Here is a 15,244-nt window from a genome sequence, read left to right on the forward strand (position 1 = left end):
TCTGTTCCTAAAGGCACATATTCAATGGAAGCAAAAGGAGTAAATGTCCAAACTCTTCATACAATGGAAGGAGAACTGTTGACATCCCATGGTTCTGTTGTCTTGTGTAATAATACCACTGGGAAAAAAGCACACTATGGTATCAAATTCACTTATGACTTGCACCTTCTGTGTTCCTGTAGTACAGCCTGGCTATAGAAATCATCTTCTGTTTCAAACTTCATGTTTTCCGGTTGCTTTTACATTTAATTTTCTGGAAATCCCCAAAGGAGAAAGTTGTCATGGAAGAATGTAGAATGCAATTAACTTTATTTCATGCTGAGCATGAATATGGATGATTTACACAGTGATCTATGGCAAAACTGACAGTGATGCTTCCTCCATCTTTATTAGTAATTAAAGGAAAAAAAAAGGCTGCTTCTGACTAAAGTGGAAATGTCAAAGGGATTCACTTTTAATGGAGTAGCTGTAAATATTTGCAAGACAAAATGATGAGTCAGTCTCATAGATTTGCTTTAATTATAATTTAATTCATGCTAATCCAAAAATCTGCTGCTGAAATGGTATTCTTTAGTACAAGGTATAAAACCAGCCATACCTGATTCTGAGTTTCCTGCCATTATTAATTAAGTCACTGTTAATTATACTGCCACAGCCCAGGGCAAAATTTGCTTTTTCATAAACATGACAGACATGACTCTGTGATTTTATTTGGAGTTTGGCACAATCTAATTTATCAGGGAGTAAAGCTAATGGGCTTTTAATCAGCACAATTTCAAAGGAGATCTGTTTATCTTCAATATAATACAAAAATAATTTTAGAACTTTTTTTTGGCATAAAAAATTAAACGGTACTTTGACTTATGCTTTCTTGTCTGAATATATGAAGTAATAAGCAGAGACATAGACAATGGATTTCTTTTCTTCAGAAGTTTCAAAAGATCCTGTTTGATAGACTACTTACAAGAAAATCATAGAATCATAGAGTGGTTTGTGTTAGAAGGGACCTTAAAGATCATCTAGTTCCAACCCTCTGCCCTGGATTGCTCAGACTAGACCAAGTTGCTCAAGCCTCATCCAATCTGGCCTTGAACACTTCCAGGGAACACCCACAGCTTCTCTGAGCAACCAATTCCAGTGCATCACCAACCCCACAGTGAAGAACTTCTTTATAATATCTAATCTAAATTTTGCCTCTTTCAATTTCTAGCCATTGCTGCTTGTCCTATCACTACACGACCAAGTCAAAAGCCCTGCTCCAGCTTTATTGTAGAACCTCCCTAAGTACTGTAAGGCTTCAATTATGTAATACTAAAGATTTCTCTTTTCCAATCTGAATAATCCAAATTCTTCTGGCCTTTCCTTCTAGGAAAGAGCTCCATACTGCTAATCATTGTGGTGTGCCTCCTCTGGACTTGCTCCAAAAGGTCAACACCTCTGTGACAGTACATTCGTGATTAAGAATTTTATTAGAAAATGTGTACAGTGCTCTTAATGCCATTTAATTACTAGCAAGCAAAGAGGGACAATGGCTTACTCATGGTTATGCCAATGGCCTGTTCTACTTCTGATACAGCCTCTGGGTCCACCCAAGGCTCCCCACAGCCATGAGAGGACACAGCACCTATCATCCAGGCAAGGGAATGAAAAGCATTGGAGAATGCGGGCATCGATCCCGCTACCTCTCACATGCTAAGCGAGCGCTCTACCATTTGAGCTAATTCCCCACCCTGCAGCCTCTGACTGGGGTCCTCTCCCCTCCCAGGCACCCAGCCCTGACCCAGGATACCCTAAAACGAAAGCCTGAGCCCCCTGTAATGATCTTCACTCTCACACTACCAAACACTCACTCACAGTCCAGTTGGAGATGACCTCTGACAACTCCAGAGCCCAGAACCACCATCCCCTGCTCAAGGATTCACCAAAAATGCTTTGGCTGGACATCTTCCCAACCTCAGGCAAGAGCTCATGGCTGGACAGACCTTTGAAAGGAATCCCCCTGGGCAGGTCCAGAAAAAGGCAGCAGTGCCAGTGCAGGATGTGTGCCAGAGGCAAAAGATCACTCCTTCGAGCCGGAGTTGAACCAGCGACCTAAGGATGGCCGTGCAAGGGAGCCTACAGTCCTCCGCTCTACCAGCTGAGCTATCGAAGGAAGCATGGGGACATGCCCAGGCGGACCTCACCCAGCACTTTTCCCAAGCCAGAGAGCACCATCATGCCTCTATTACCACATCCTTCTTCAAACAGCCTCAGCTGAGACATCACAGCTTCTTGCTCAACCCTTAAGCCCATTAGTCATGCAAATTACAAACAGAAATGCTCCATAAGCTCCTTGGATGTCATCTTCTACAGATGGACTCTCCTTAGGGCTTCAAAATTATAGCTATTTCCCTGTTCTGCAACCTACATTTAAGTACCTCAAGGTCATCCACAAGTCCTCAGAACCTCTCTGTAAACTGAACATTCCCACTCTCTTCAGCCCATCCTTAAAGAGAAATCCAGTGATTCTGTGAGATTTTGGTGGTCCACCACTGAGGTTGTTCCATTTCTTTGACATCCTTTTCTATACTGGGCTTGATATTTGAGAACTGCCAAGCTGTCTTGGTTTAAGTCAAGCTAAGGGGGTAGACACTTTAAAATTAGTTACATCCCATTTATTTTTAGCCAATTCCCTTCCACCAATAAATAGATATGAACATGAGGAGATATCAATAAAAAGTAGCAGTTTACTAAAAATGTGAAATAGCAACAGGCAAGAAAAATAAGAATAATCACTTATTACAAAGTTTCTAAATCTCACAGACTCCCTGGGCAAAAGGAGAAATTAAAAGTGGCAGAGAAAGCCCTCTGCCCAAGATGGGCCTTCCATGAAGGATTGCATGTAGAGAGACAAAGATGGTGGCAGCCCTCCCCCTCTTTTGACTGCATGTGGACAGAGAGAAGAAAAAGAGAGAAAAAAAAACCCCGAAACAACACAGATCCAAACCTCCATGATTACAAAAACTCTCCCTAAACAACAAGTAACAGGGAATTCAAGCAAAACAAAAAGAAATCCTTGAGTCCAAAGCCAGACAAATCCCCTTCCTATTTCTCTGGTGGCAGCAGCTCTGTCAAAAAAGGTACTCCAGCAGCTGGAACTCGATCCAGCTGGAGCTCATAGAGGGACTTCACCTTTTCATGAGGAGAAACAGCAGGCAGCAGCAGGAGCAACTTGGACTCTGTGCCTTCCCACTTCAACTGAGCACTGCTGGCAGGTTGGGGCAACCACGTATAGTGGGGCTGTTACCCTTTTCTTGATGTGATGTGGCTGTAGACAGGTGAAATCTGCTTTGAAGCAATCCAGAACCACAAAATCCTTGGAAACCTGAAGCAACCATCTCAGGAAAGAAAACAAAAGAAAACCAAGGCAGTCTCCACCCATGCTGCCTCGGCTCTCTCCCTGTGAGAACAAAATGGAAAGAACAAAAGCCAAGAGGTAAGAGAGAGCTGTCTATGCCTGAGAGATCCTGGCTTTTAAAAGACTTGGCAATGGCCCAGCCTTGCAGTTCCATTTCCAACCACAAGGTTTTCAAGAGACAGTAGCAATTCTGGGCACAGATGGATATAAAATATGATAACATTTTGGGTTACCCAGAACATAAGCAAAGAAGAAGGAAATCAATTAATCCCTCCTCTGCTAACCCAGGGTACACCATAAATCTCCCCACAGCCTCCCCAGAGATCAGATGGATCCCTGGCAAAGGACCCTGTGTCCAAGCAAGGGGAAAGAAAAGCATTGGAGAATGCGGGCATCGATCCCGCTACCTCTCACATGCTAAGCGAGCGCTCTACCATTTGAGCTAATTCCCCACCCTGTAGCCTTTGACTGAGGTCCTCTCCCCTCCCAGGCACCCAGCCCTCACCCAGGATGCCCTAAAACCAAAGCTTGGGCCTCCCACTGGCCTCACTCTCCTACCACCAACTCATCCACTCACATTCCTGCTGGATGTGACTCCAGACAATCCCCATGGTCAGAATCACCATCCCCTGCCCAAGGGTTTTATCAAAAAATGCCTTGGCTGGTTGTCTTCCACAGTTTAGGCAAGAGCTCATGGCTGAGCAGCTCATTCTGGGGAGTCCCCTGGGCAGGTCCAGAAGAAGGCAGCAGTGCCAGTGCAGGATGTGTGCCAGAGGCAAAAGATCACTCCTTCGAGCCGGAGTTGAACCAGCGACCTAAGGATGGCCGTGCAAGGGAGCCTACAGTCCTCCGCTCTACCAGCTGAGCTATCGAAGGAAGCATGGGGACATGCCCAGGCGGACCTCACCCAGCACTTTTCCCAAGCCAGAGAGCACCATCATGCCTCTATTACCACATCCTTCTTCAAACAGCCTCAGCTGAGACATCACAGCTCCTTGCTCAACACTTAAGCCCATCAGTCATGCAAACCACAAACAGAAATACTCCATAGGCTCCTTGGACGTCATCTGCTGCAGATGGCCACATGTCATCTTCCTTAGGACCACACAGAGCTTACCTATATACGGCTGCATTTTCCCTTGATTTCCTTTCACTTTGCAGTCTTCAGGCCTTCTGATACTTTGCTCAAGTATCAGATAAAGGACAGCATTTTCTCTCCTCTGTAATCTCCTACAAGCGTGAAGGTCATGCCTACCCCCTTTGATTCTCTCCTTCAGCAGTCTGAACTTTCTCACTGCTCTTGCTCATCCTGGTAGAGAAGTCCCTCCACTCCGTGAGGTTCTTGGTGGCCCTCCACTGAGATTCTTCCATTTCATTGATGTCATTTCCTGTGTGTGGGATCACCTCTTCCCAAGCATCCTGATGGCCTTTGTCTGAGGTCAGTGCACATGGTCCACGTGTGTCTTCTACACAGAGGCACAAAGCTGGGCACTGTTATGGCTTTATTTTGCAGACAGTGAAACATCACACAGCTGTTCACTCATGCCCTTCCCCACAGTAGGAATAAAATTCACAGGGTGAGAAAACGATGGTTTAATAGGGAAGAAAAGAAATGGAAAGTGAAATAACAACAGCAATAACAGTAACAATAATAATAATAATTCCAATATTAATAGAACAAAAATATTCAAATCATGTGATGCACAACAGTTGCTTTACACTTAATGAATGATGCCCAGTGAGTTCCTAAGCAGTAGCTCCATTGTCTTTTCCCATAATTTATATACTGAGCATGACACCATATAGTGTGGAATATTCCTTTAGCCAGTTGGGGTCAACTGTCATGGCTTTCTCCTCCCAGCTCCTTTTGCCCACCATCAAGGAGGATGGTGGGGTTGTGTGAGAAGCTGAAAAGTCCTTCACTTATGATGAGCACTGCTCAACAAGAACTAAACCATCAGAGTGTTATCAATATTATTCTCCTCATTGATCTAAAACACAGCACCATACCAGTTACTAGTAAGAAAATTAACTCAATCCCATCTGAAAACAGGTCAATATTTATGCCTTACTTTATACCATTTATGTCATGCTAAGGTCATGCTAATGTCATTTATGTCATGCTAATGTGTGCATTCCAATGCATCTTTTCTGGTCTTTTTATATACATATGCAGATATCATTCCCTTAGCCATTTCTCTAGACCATTTCTCTAAAATGTCAATTGAGTTTATTTAGCCCATGACTTTGGACTCCTCTAAGTCTTTTGGGGCAGGAGAGATAATGTGCAATGTTGGACTGTAGTATTCTGAAGACAGTTCTGGTTTTATCATTGCTCCACTTAGCCTGGTCTAATCAAAATTCGTTTTTCATAGATTAATAAAGCGAAATATTTATAATTTTGATATTGCATATAGCAAACATAGCAAAGATGTTATACATTATTATATAGCAATTAGCATAATACAATTCAAATATTTGCCAGTTGTCACACAGAATCAAATCCCCTTGAGGTACACATTATACTTCCCCATCCTTCTGCATTACTCACCAAGTGCACCCAGGCTCTTGATCAAAAGCAGTATCATGGATGGGTTTGCCTTTGCCTGAAGTAGGAATAACCCAGCCTGTCTTTCACAGCATAATTTCTATGTGCATTACAGGGACTTCTCCCTTTTGTAAAAGTAAATCAAAGTTTTAATTGGGCAGGGCCAGTTTGATTAAAAGATCCTCTAGTATTGGCTAACCGTGTGACTTGCTAAATGTGTATTCTAATGTTAAAATGTCTCAGCACCCATTGCTCTCAGTGTAGTCTTTAACAGTTCATTTGTCCAATTTTCTGGAAGCTGGTGCATGGTAGGAGGTGTGATATACCCATTCAATGCCATGCTGTTTGAGCCAAATGTCTAAGAGGCTGCTTCTGAAATAAGTACCATTGTCTGACTCAGTTCTTTCTGGAATTAATTTTTACCTCATTTCTCAAGGCACAGGATAGTATTCCAGCCAGTGGCATGAGGCACAGAATATGTTTCCAGCCATCTGGTTGTAGGTTCCACCACAGATATTAGTAAAACTTTCTTAAAGCAAAGAGTAGTCAAGCACTGGAACAAGCTTCTCGGGAAAGTGGTTGAGTCACCATCTCTGGAGGTATTTAAAAAATGTGTAGATGTGCATTTAGGGACATAGTTTGGTGGTGGACTTGACAGTGCTAGGTTAATGCTTGGATCTGATTATCTTCAAGGTCTTTTTCAACCTAAATAATTCTACAGTTCTGTGAGTGTAAGCACCTGACGTTTGCATTGGCACATTTGTGGGAATGTGATATCATCAATCTGCCACACGTCCCCATGTTTGTATTTCAGCCACTGTTCTCCATTAGAGAGAGGCTTTTACCTTGTCTGGCTTGCTTTATTTCAGGCCATGTGTCACATTCATGGATAATCATGGATGGTGTCCTTTATTAAGTCCACCCCTCAGTCAGGAGGTGATGAATACGTTGTATTTCTTCCTTTATGGCCTGAGATATCATGGACCCATTAAGTTATAAATAGTTCACACTTATGTTACATTATGGACACCAGTCCAGATCCACCTAATCCACTTCAGTCTTTGTATCCTGACTCATCAGCTGGGATTCTCAATGTTACTCAGTGGCCTGAGTCTTGGGTACATGACTACATAATGCACTTTTACCACAAAGTCCTCTACCCAAGCAGAAATATGCTGCCTTAATCCAGCAGTCCAGATGGGTTTAAGTCTGCTCTGCCACTTGACCTACTTCAATTTCAATGCTCCCCCTCGCAACAAAGCATCTGCCACCATCTATGAGTCTGTAGAGATAATGTACTGGCCATTTTCCCTTTCAGCAATGTCTAAAGTCAGCTGGATAGCTTTCACAATCAGTTTTCACCTCTGAAAAATGACTAGATTCACCTTTTCATTCAGCATTTTCTGTGATGTGTACAGGACTTCACACAGCAGCTTTCCACCTTTGATATTTTCCCAAAATATGACAGGACTCATCAGGGCATATTGTTTTCATTTTCTGTTATTTCATTTACAATGGGGCTTCTTCAGCCCACATCACCTACATTTTTAGGCAACATTCCAAAATCTTTGCCTTCTGGCCAGTCAATGATCACTTCCAAAATTCCTGGGCCACTGGGGTTTCCTATTCAAGCGCATTGTTTAATAGGTGCGCCCCACTTACTCCACATAGCATCAGTTGCATCATGTATAGAATGGACTCTCCCTTTGAACATCCTGCCAAGCACTGGCAGTCAGGGTACCAAGAGGAGCTGTGCTTCAATACTATGTCTGAAGCAGCTCAAAATCCTTCATATGATGCCAATATTTCTTTTTCAGTTGGAGTATAGCCAGCCTTGAATCTTCAGTGTCTCTGATGCCAAAACCCTAAGAATCAACTTTGAGCCCTCCCTGGATGCTTTTTGCCAATAGCTTCAAGTAGGACCATTCTCTCCAGCTGCAGCACCTTTCCAGTATCTTGTCCTGCCCAGAGCAGCCCAAGGGCTGCTGTATGTAATATTTCCTTTTCAATTTGTTCAAAGATTTGTCATTATTCAGGGCCCAAATGAAATAATTCCTCTTCCAGGTTAGTTGATAGAATAGGCTTTGTATCAGACTATAATTTGGAATAAATATTCTCCAAACCTCAAATGTCTAATAAAGCTTTTGTTTCCCTTTTGCTAATCGGTGGAGATATAGCTGTTACTTTGTTGATCACATCCATTGGGATACAATTGCATCCATCATGCCACTTTATTCCTAGCAACTGGATCTCCCGTGTAAATCACTTGACCTTACTTTGATTTAGGGCAAAACCGACTTTCAGAAGAGTTGGACAATTTTCTTCCCCTTCTCAAAAACTTCAGCTGCTGTGTTTCCCCATATGATGATGTCCTCAATGTATTGCAGGTGTTCCTATTGTAGTGCAGTATGGTTAAACCCATGGAAAATGGTAGGGCTGGATTTCCACCTCTAGGGCAGGTGTACTGGACATCCCTCCAAGTGAAAGCAAATTGTGACCTGCACTCTGCTGCCAAAGGGATTGAGAAAAACCTGATAGTGATATTGATTGTGGCAGGCCACTTGGCTGCCTTTGATACAAACTGCCTCCAGTCCAAATTGAAGTTCTAGCCTGTCTGGCATGGCAGCACTTAGCAGCAGCATGGCTTTGTTCAAGGCACTATAATCTACTGTTGGTCTCCACTCTGGATTGGATTTTCAGTGGTCATATGAAACTGTTACAGGGTGAGTGAGTCCTGCTAATCCCCCTAGGGCTTTCCAGCTGACAAATTAGCTTATGCATGGGAACCAGGGGGTCTTGATTGGTGGATTATAGGATCAGGTGGTTTCCACTTCATTTACAAGTTCTTCCCCTTCTTTCTCCTCAGTCTGCAGCTGCCTCTCTTCCTCCTCTTGTTCTCATAGAGGGTCTGCTTTGGAGCAGTCTGCCTTGTCCACTTCTTCCTGCTGCTGACTCTTAGAAGATGCTCCTTCGTCCCTTACTAAAGCAGCTGACTTCTACTTCCAGTATTTCTTCTTGTGAAGATGATATTTGTACAGGTGGGTTCTTTGGTTCAGATGCAGTGTCTGTCACTGGGACTGGGGTAGCCAAAGTGCCTGACATGTTGTCATCAGATCCAAAGACCTTCTTGTCCCCTTGAGGGTACTAAATAGTGTTGAACAGGCCTTGCTAGGCATGGTCCAGGCCCCATCATGTTGAAGTGATTTGTTTCTCTCTGGAATTACCAGGTTGACAGCATATTTCTTCCAAATATTTTACTAGGTTTTCAGGATTCTGAACTTGTTCAGGGGTGAAATTCCAAAATATTTGAGATGCCCATTGCCTGTACTATCCCACACATCCTGCCACTATATATGCTCAGGCTCAGGGCAGTTGTCTGGGTGGTATCCCTAAAGAGTTGTTTAAGTCTAAATAAATCAGGAGACATAGCAGTAAGAACATACTGGTTTGACCATCCTGACTATATTCAGAATTCTCAAGAGCTATTGAAATTACCCTGGAGGAGAAGGGAAAGATATGGGAAGTGTATGCCCCACAGATTTGCTCTAGGAGGAAAGATAAAGGATGCAATTAGGAATAGTTTCCAATAGATGGCTCTAGAAGTATGGAGAAGATAACAATTCTTGATTTCAAATAGATTAGTCTCGTGACCATTAGTTTTATCATATCATAAGCCAATGTTACAAAGTATGACAACATGATAACCTTAGCCCAGCCCCCAGAGGTGATAAACAGCGCAACAGGAAACATACAGAGCAAGTAAGATATTATAAAACACAACCCTGAGAACAGAAAACTATTCTGAGAGTAAATAAATCAACATTAGGATTAGCTACTATTAAATACTAAAATGAATGTTACAAGAAATTTGTTTTAATATACTCTAGTCAGATTTGCCATTATCTCAACACTTCAAGCCCCATGTTGGGCACCCAGTAGGCAGCAAAACTCTAAAACAGCTGCTTGCTCCCTCCACCCTCAAAAGGGTTTTTGGAGAGAATTGGGAGAACAAAGAAAAATTTGTGGATGGAGAAAAAGAAAGTGCAAAAGGATGGGGGAAATATCAATAATTGTGACAGAATTAGATTATACAAAATAAGTGACATACAACACAATTACTCAGCACTTGCAGAACAATGCCCAGACAGCCAGTTTATACGCAGTGGCCTCCAGCCATCTTTCTCCCTAGTATATACTGAGCTTGATGTCACGTGGTATGGAATATTCCTTTGGCCAGCTGGGGTCACCTGTCCCAGATGCGTCTCCTCCCAGTTTCTTGTGCCCCCAAGTCTCCTTGGTGTTGGGATGGTGCAAGAAGCTGAAAAGTCCTTGGCTTTGCATAAACTCTGCTTACCAAGAACTACAAGAGCAGTGTGCAACCAACATTATTCTCACTCTGAATCCAAACCAGATATTAGAAATAAAATTCAATCTATTGTAGCCAAAACCTAAATAAAGCTATATATAACAGGTACACTATTCTAAATGGCATCTATCCACTGAAGAGGGAAGTCAGATAATACCTTCCTTCAATCCAGAGGCCTTGCTACTCTTGGAGAAGTCCTGGATGCTGTACTCTACTGTGCTTCCCAGGTTTGCTTCCCAGGTTTACTTACCTTTCAGAGGACAAGGGAACCCTCACCAAAGGGTGCTGTGTCCAAGCAAGGGGAATGAAAAGCATTGGAGAATGCGGGCATCGATCCCGCTACCTCTCACATGCTAAGCGAGCGCTCTACCATTTGAGCTAATTCCCCACCCTGCAGCCTCTGACTGGGGTCCTCTCCCCTCCCAGGCACCCAGCCCTGACCCAGGATACCCTAAAACCAAAGCTTGGGCCTCTCATTCATATCACTCTCACACCACCAACTCATCCACTCACATTCCTGCTGGACGTGACTGCAGACAATCCCCATGGTCTGAATCACCATCCTCTGCCCAAGGGTTCACCAAAAATGCCTTGGCTGGTTGTCTTCCACAGTTTAGGCAAGAGCTCATGGCTGAGCAGCTCATTCTGGGGAGTCCCCTGGGCAGGACCAGAAGAAGGCAGCAGTGCCAGTGCAGGATGTGTGCCAGAGGCAAAAGATCACTCCTTCGAGCCGGAGTTGAACCAGCGACCTAAGGATGGCCGTGCAAGGGAGCCTACAGTCCTCCGCTCTACCAGCTGAGCTATCGAAGGAAGCATGGGGACATGCCCAGGCGGACCTCACCCAGCACTTTTCCCAAGCCAGAGAGCACCATCATGCCTCTATTGCCACATCCTTCTTCAAACAGCCTCAGCTGAGACATCACAGCTCCTTGCTCAACCCTTAAGCCCATTAGTCATGCAAACCACAAACAGAAATGCTCCATAAGCTCCTTGGACATTATTTTATTCATGAGAAGATGGACTCTTCTCATGCTCACACAGGGCTCACCCATGTCCTGCTGCATCTTCCCTACCTCCCTTTCACTGTGCCGTCTGTTGCCCTCTGCCCAAACAGATGACACATACATAGCCATTTTCCTCTGAAACCTCCTCTAACTCAAAAGGTCATGTGTAAGCCCTCTGAACATCTTCTCTAGGCTGAACATATCTAATCTCCTCAACCCATCCCCACAGAGAAACCTTCCCATTCCCTTGAGATTCTTGGTGGCCCTCCAGAGTTTGGTCTCTTTGACAGTTTTTCTGCATTGAATATCTCAAAACGGGACACAATACTTTAGATGATATTTGATGTTTATCAAGCAAGGAGGGAGTTAAATTGCCAATGCAGACCAGGATGTTATCATACTTTTCACATTCTGGGCATACTAGGAGCACCTAAAGGCCCTGGCAAAGGGGCCTGTGTCCAAGAAAGGGGGAATGAAAAGCATTGGAGAATGCGGGCATCGATCCCACTACCTCTCACATACTAAGCAAGCTCTCTACCACTTGAGCTAATTCCCCACCCTGCAGCCTCTGACTGAGGTCCTCTCCCTTCCCAGGCACCCAGTCGTGACCCAGGATGCCCTGAAACCAAAACCTGAGCTTCCCAATAGCCTCACTCTCATACCACCAACTCACCCACTCACAGTCTGGTTGGACATGACTACAGACAGGCCCAGTGGTCAGAATCAACTTCTCATGGCCAAAGTTTGCCTAAAAATGCCTTGGCCATTTATCTTCCCCACCTCAGGCAAGATCTCATGGCTGAGCAGCTCATTCTGGGGAGTCCCCTGGGCAGGACCAGAAGAAGGCAGCAGTGCCAGTGCAGGATGTGTGCCAGAGGCAAAAGATCACTCCTTCGAGCCGGAGTTGAACCAGCGACCTAAGGATGGCCGTGCAAGGGAGCCTACAGTCCTCCGCTCTACCAGCTGAGCTATCGAAGGAAGCATACAATTTCGACACCTCAGACATTCATCACACATTCATCCAATTCTTCAAGCCTCACACCACTCCCTTGTATTTACATGACTCTCCTCTGCAGGAAATAAGAAAGACTTGGCTTATTTCACATTGCTTCTCAAGCCTACAGCCCCTGGTCAGGACAGACACAACCATGGTGGCTCACTCAAATCAGTCATCCAGAACAGAAGCCACTATCACCATGACAAGGCAGGGACAACTGCAAGCAAAGAAGTCACTGCAGAGGTCAGAATGACAACCATGTCCCATGACTGATGGGCAGGTTCATACATTGACAAGCCAAGGTTTAGGTCAATGCAGGACATTCATCTGCACATCAGGTTTGGATCCAAGGTCTCTGTACCTTGATAGTGCTATGGCTATGGCCATTACTGAGCTAGAGACCAGGACTCCTGCTTTTTAACACAGAAAGAAAGTGAAGGCCCAGATATGAACATAAAGAGAACTCCTGTGCTGATGTTTAGAGGTGGAAACCCTGAATGAGGCCAATGAGGGCCATTCAGGCCTATTCAGGCACTTAATGCCCACGTAAGATGTAATGGTCACCATGTGAGAGAACCAGAAGCCTTCCATTATACCAGCAGATACCAATAGACTATCAGGGTCCTCTCTCTGCTCTGCCTCCGTGATTGTGTTGTCAAAGCAATCAGTTTGAATGAGTACTCAGGGCATCTCTATGTCTACCTTCTCCTCATACCTGGTTTTGGAGATAGTTACACAAGACAAGAAAGCTGATCCAAGGAAAGCATTATCATACATTGAAAGATGCTGTTTTCTAACTGCACCTTATCTCGTCGGCATGGAAACAGTCCTTTGCTACCAAGTATTTGAGACATTAACTCTTTTTAAGTTTTCACTCTCTCATAGAAGAGAAAAAAAATAGAACCTCTGCTGCTTTAACTCTGGCCTGTTGTTTTTCTTTCCTCCATTGATCACCACAGTAAAAGGCCTAACTGTTGAATCAATAACCTCCTGATAGCCATTTTGATAAGTGCTTGCTTATTTCCCACACCGCCCTTTCTTCTTCAGGATCTGCACAAGGCCACATTCAATAGTGTCTCCTCAAAGGGCAAGTGCACCTGCTTCCAAGTGTCCTGGAGGCCTTACTAGAGTTCTTTGCACTTGGTCAATGTCTGTCCTATACATGGAGACCCAAGGCTGGGCACAATATTCTAGATCCTTTCCATTATAATCAGAACAAAGAGAATCCGTTCCTTCAATTCACAGCCCATGTTGCCATGGACATAGTCCTAGATGCTGTTCTCCTCTTTGCAGCACAGGTCCAGGCAAGGGAATGAAAAGCATTGGAGAATGCGGGCATCGATCCCGCTACCTCTCACATGCTAAGCGAGCGCTCTACCATTTGAGCTAATTCCCCAACCTGCAGCCTCTGACGGAAGTCCCCTCTCTTCCCAGGCACCCACCCAGTCTTGACTCAGGACACCCAAAAGCCTGAGCCTTCCTAATCAACTTCACTTTCACACAACTACCCACCCACTCATTTTCCTGTTGGAGGTGACTGCAGACAACTCCAGGGCTCAGAACCATCATCTGTCACCAAGCATTCACATAAAAACTTCTTGGCTCATCATCTTCCCAAAGTCAGACAATGGCTCATGGCTGAGCAGCTCATTCTGGGGAGCCCCCTGGGCAGGACCAGAAAAAGGCAGCAGTGCCAGTGCAGGATGTGTGCCAGAGGCAAAAGATCACTCCTTCGAGCCAGAGTTGAACCAGCGACCTAAGGATGGCCATGCAAGGGAGCCTACAGTCCTCCGCTCTACCAGCTGAGCTATCGAAAGAAGCATGGGGACATGCCCAGGTGGACCTCGCCCAGGACACACTCAGAAAACCATTTGGCTTTCATACCACCTCACATATACCTGCATGACACTGTCCAGGAGAAAAAAAGAAACACTTGCCTTAGACCCACATTACCCAGAAAATCTCATGTGTACACCACCAAACCAGGGCAGACCCTGCCATGGTGGCTCATTCCAGATAAAAGGCCGGAGCAGAAGGCGCCATCAGGCACTGCAAGCAGGGAAGTTGGTGCAGAGGTCAGAATGATGATCATGTCCAGTGAGTGCCAGGCAGGACCCGACTGACAAGAGAGGGTTGAGGTCAAACCAGAACGTCCATCTGCACATCTGTGTATGTTTCAAGCGTCTTTGTGGCTGGACATATCCAAAGTTCAAAGTTCAAAGTCTCAAACTTAGCTAGTGACCAAGACTCCCATGGTGTAGCATGGAAAGACTAATGAATGTAAACAGAACTCCTGGACCCATGGGTGGAGATGGAGGTCCCACATGAGGTCAGTTCAGAGCCTTTCAGATGTATTAGGGCAGGCAGCATCCATCCAGATGTGATGTGTATCCACAGAAGAGAGCCTACAGCCCTCACTCCACCAGCAGAGCTATGGAGGGACACAAACAAGCTCTTCCTCTATGACAGAGCAGCCGAAGCAATCAGCTTTGGATGAGGCCTCAGGTCAACTCTTTTCAAATCTCCAACAGCAGCCTGAGGCCAAGGATCATTGCAGCTGACTCAAGGGTTCAGCCATTTATATTACATCAACCTCCAAGCATGGAGACTGAACAGCCAGGACACCCTTCTTTTCTTGCCTGTCTGACCCAAGGAGGGAAAAAATGGAATCCTGCCTCAGTTGTGACCCACTCTCTCATTCCTCTTCCCATCACCACAGTAAAAGGTCTAACAGTTGAATCAATAACCTGACAGGCATTTGAAACCTTCTGCTTAGCTCACCTAAAGTGCGCAGTTTGTGACCATCTGTCTTTCATGTATTATAATAGAATATTTTGGGTTGAAAAGGACCTTTAAAGGTCATGTTGTCCAACTTTCCTGCTGTGGGCAAGAGCTTCTTCCACTAGGTGAGATAGCTGATAAAGGCCTATCC

General features: G+C 44.7%; 1 protein-coding gene and 5 non-coding genes across 6 annotated transcripts in view; 1 reads left to right on the forward strand and 5 right to left on the reverse strand.

The window, feature by feature from the left end:
• DNAJC5B (DnaJ heat shock protein family (Hsp40) member C5 beta) overlaps positions 1–15,244 on the forward strand; it is a 36,566-nt gene that overhangs the window by 4,401 nt on the left and 16,921 nt on the right. The window lies entirely within an intron of this gene.
• On the reverse strand, positions 2,064–2,152 carry TRNAY-GUA (transfer RNA tyrosine (anticodon GUA)). Its single transcript is given in 2 exon segments — positions 2,064–2,099; positions 2,116–2,152. It is a non-coding gene; the product is annotated as a tRNA-Tyr (tRNA).
• TRNAY-GUA (transfer RNA tyrosine (anticodon GUA)) lies at positions 4,185–4,273 on the reverse strand. Its single transcript is given in 2 exon segments — positions 4,185–4,220; positions 4,237–4,273. It is a non-coding gene; the product is annotated as a tRNA-Tyr (tRNA).
• Positions 11,033–11,121, reverse strand: TRNAY-GUA (transfer RNA tyrosine (anticodon GUA)). Its single transcript is given in 2 exon segments — positions 11,033–11,068; positions 11,085–11,121. It is a non-coding gene; the product is annotated as a tRNA-Tyr (tRNA).
• Positions 12,205–12,293, reverse strand: TRNAY-GUA (transfer RNA tyrosine (anticodon GUA)). The gene is given in 2 exon segments: positions 12,205–12,240; positions 12,257–12,293. It is a non-coding gene; the product is annotated as a tRNA-Tyr (tRNA).
• On the reverse strand, positions 14,041–14,129 carry TRNAY-GUA (transfer RNA tyrosine (anticodon GUA)). Its single transcript is given in 2 exon segments — positions 14,041–14,076; positions 14,093–14,129. It is a non-coding gene; the product is annotated as a tRNA-Tyr (tRNA).

The sequence above is a fragment of the Poecile atricapillus genome, chromosome 2, assembly GCF_030490865.1.
Source record: "Poecile atricapillus isolate bPoeAtr1 chromosome 2, bPoeAtr1.hap1, whole genome shotgun sequence".
NCBI lineage: Eukaryota > Metazoa > Chordata > Aves > Passeriformes > Paridae > Poecile > Poecile atricapillus.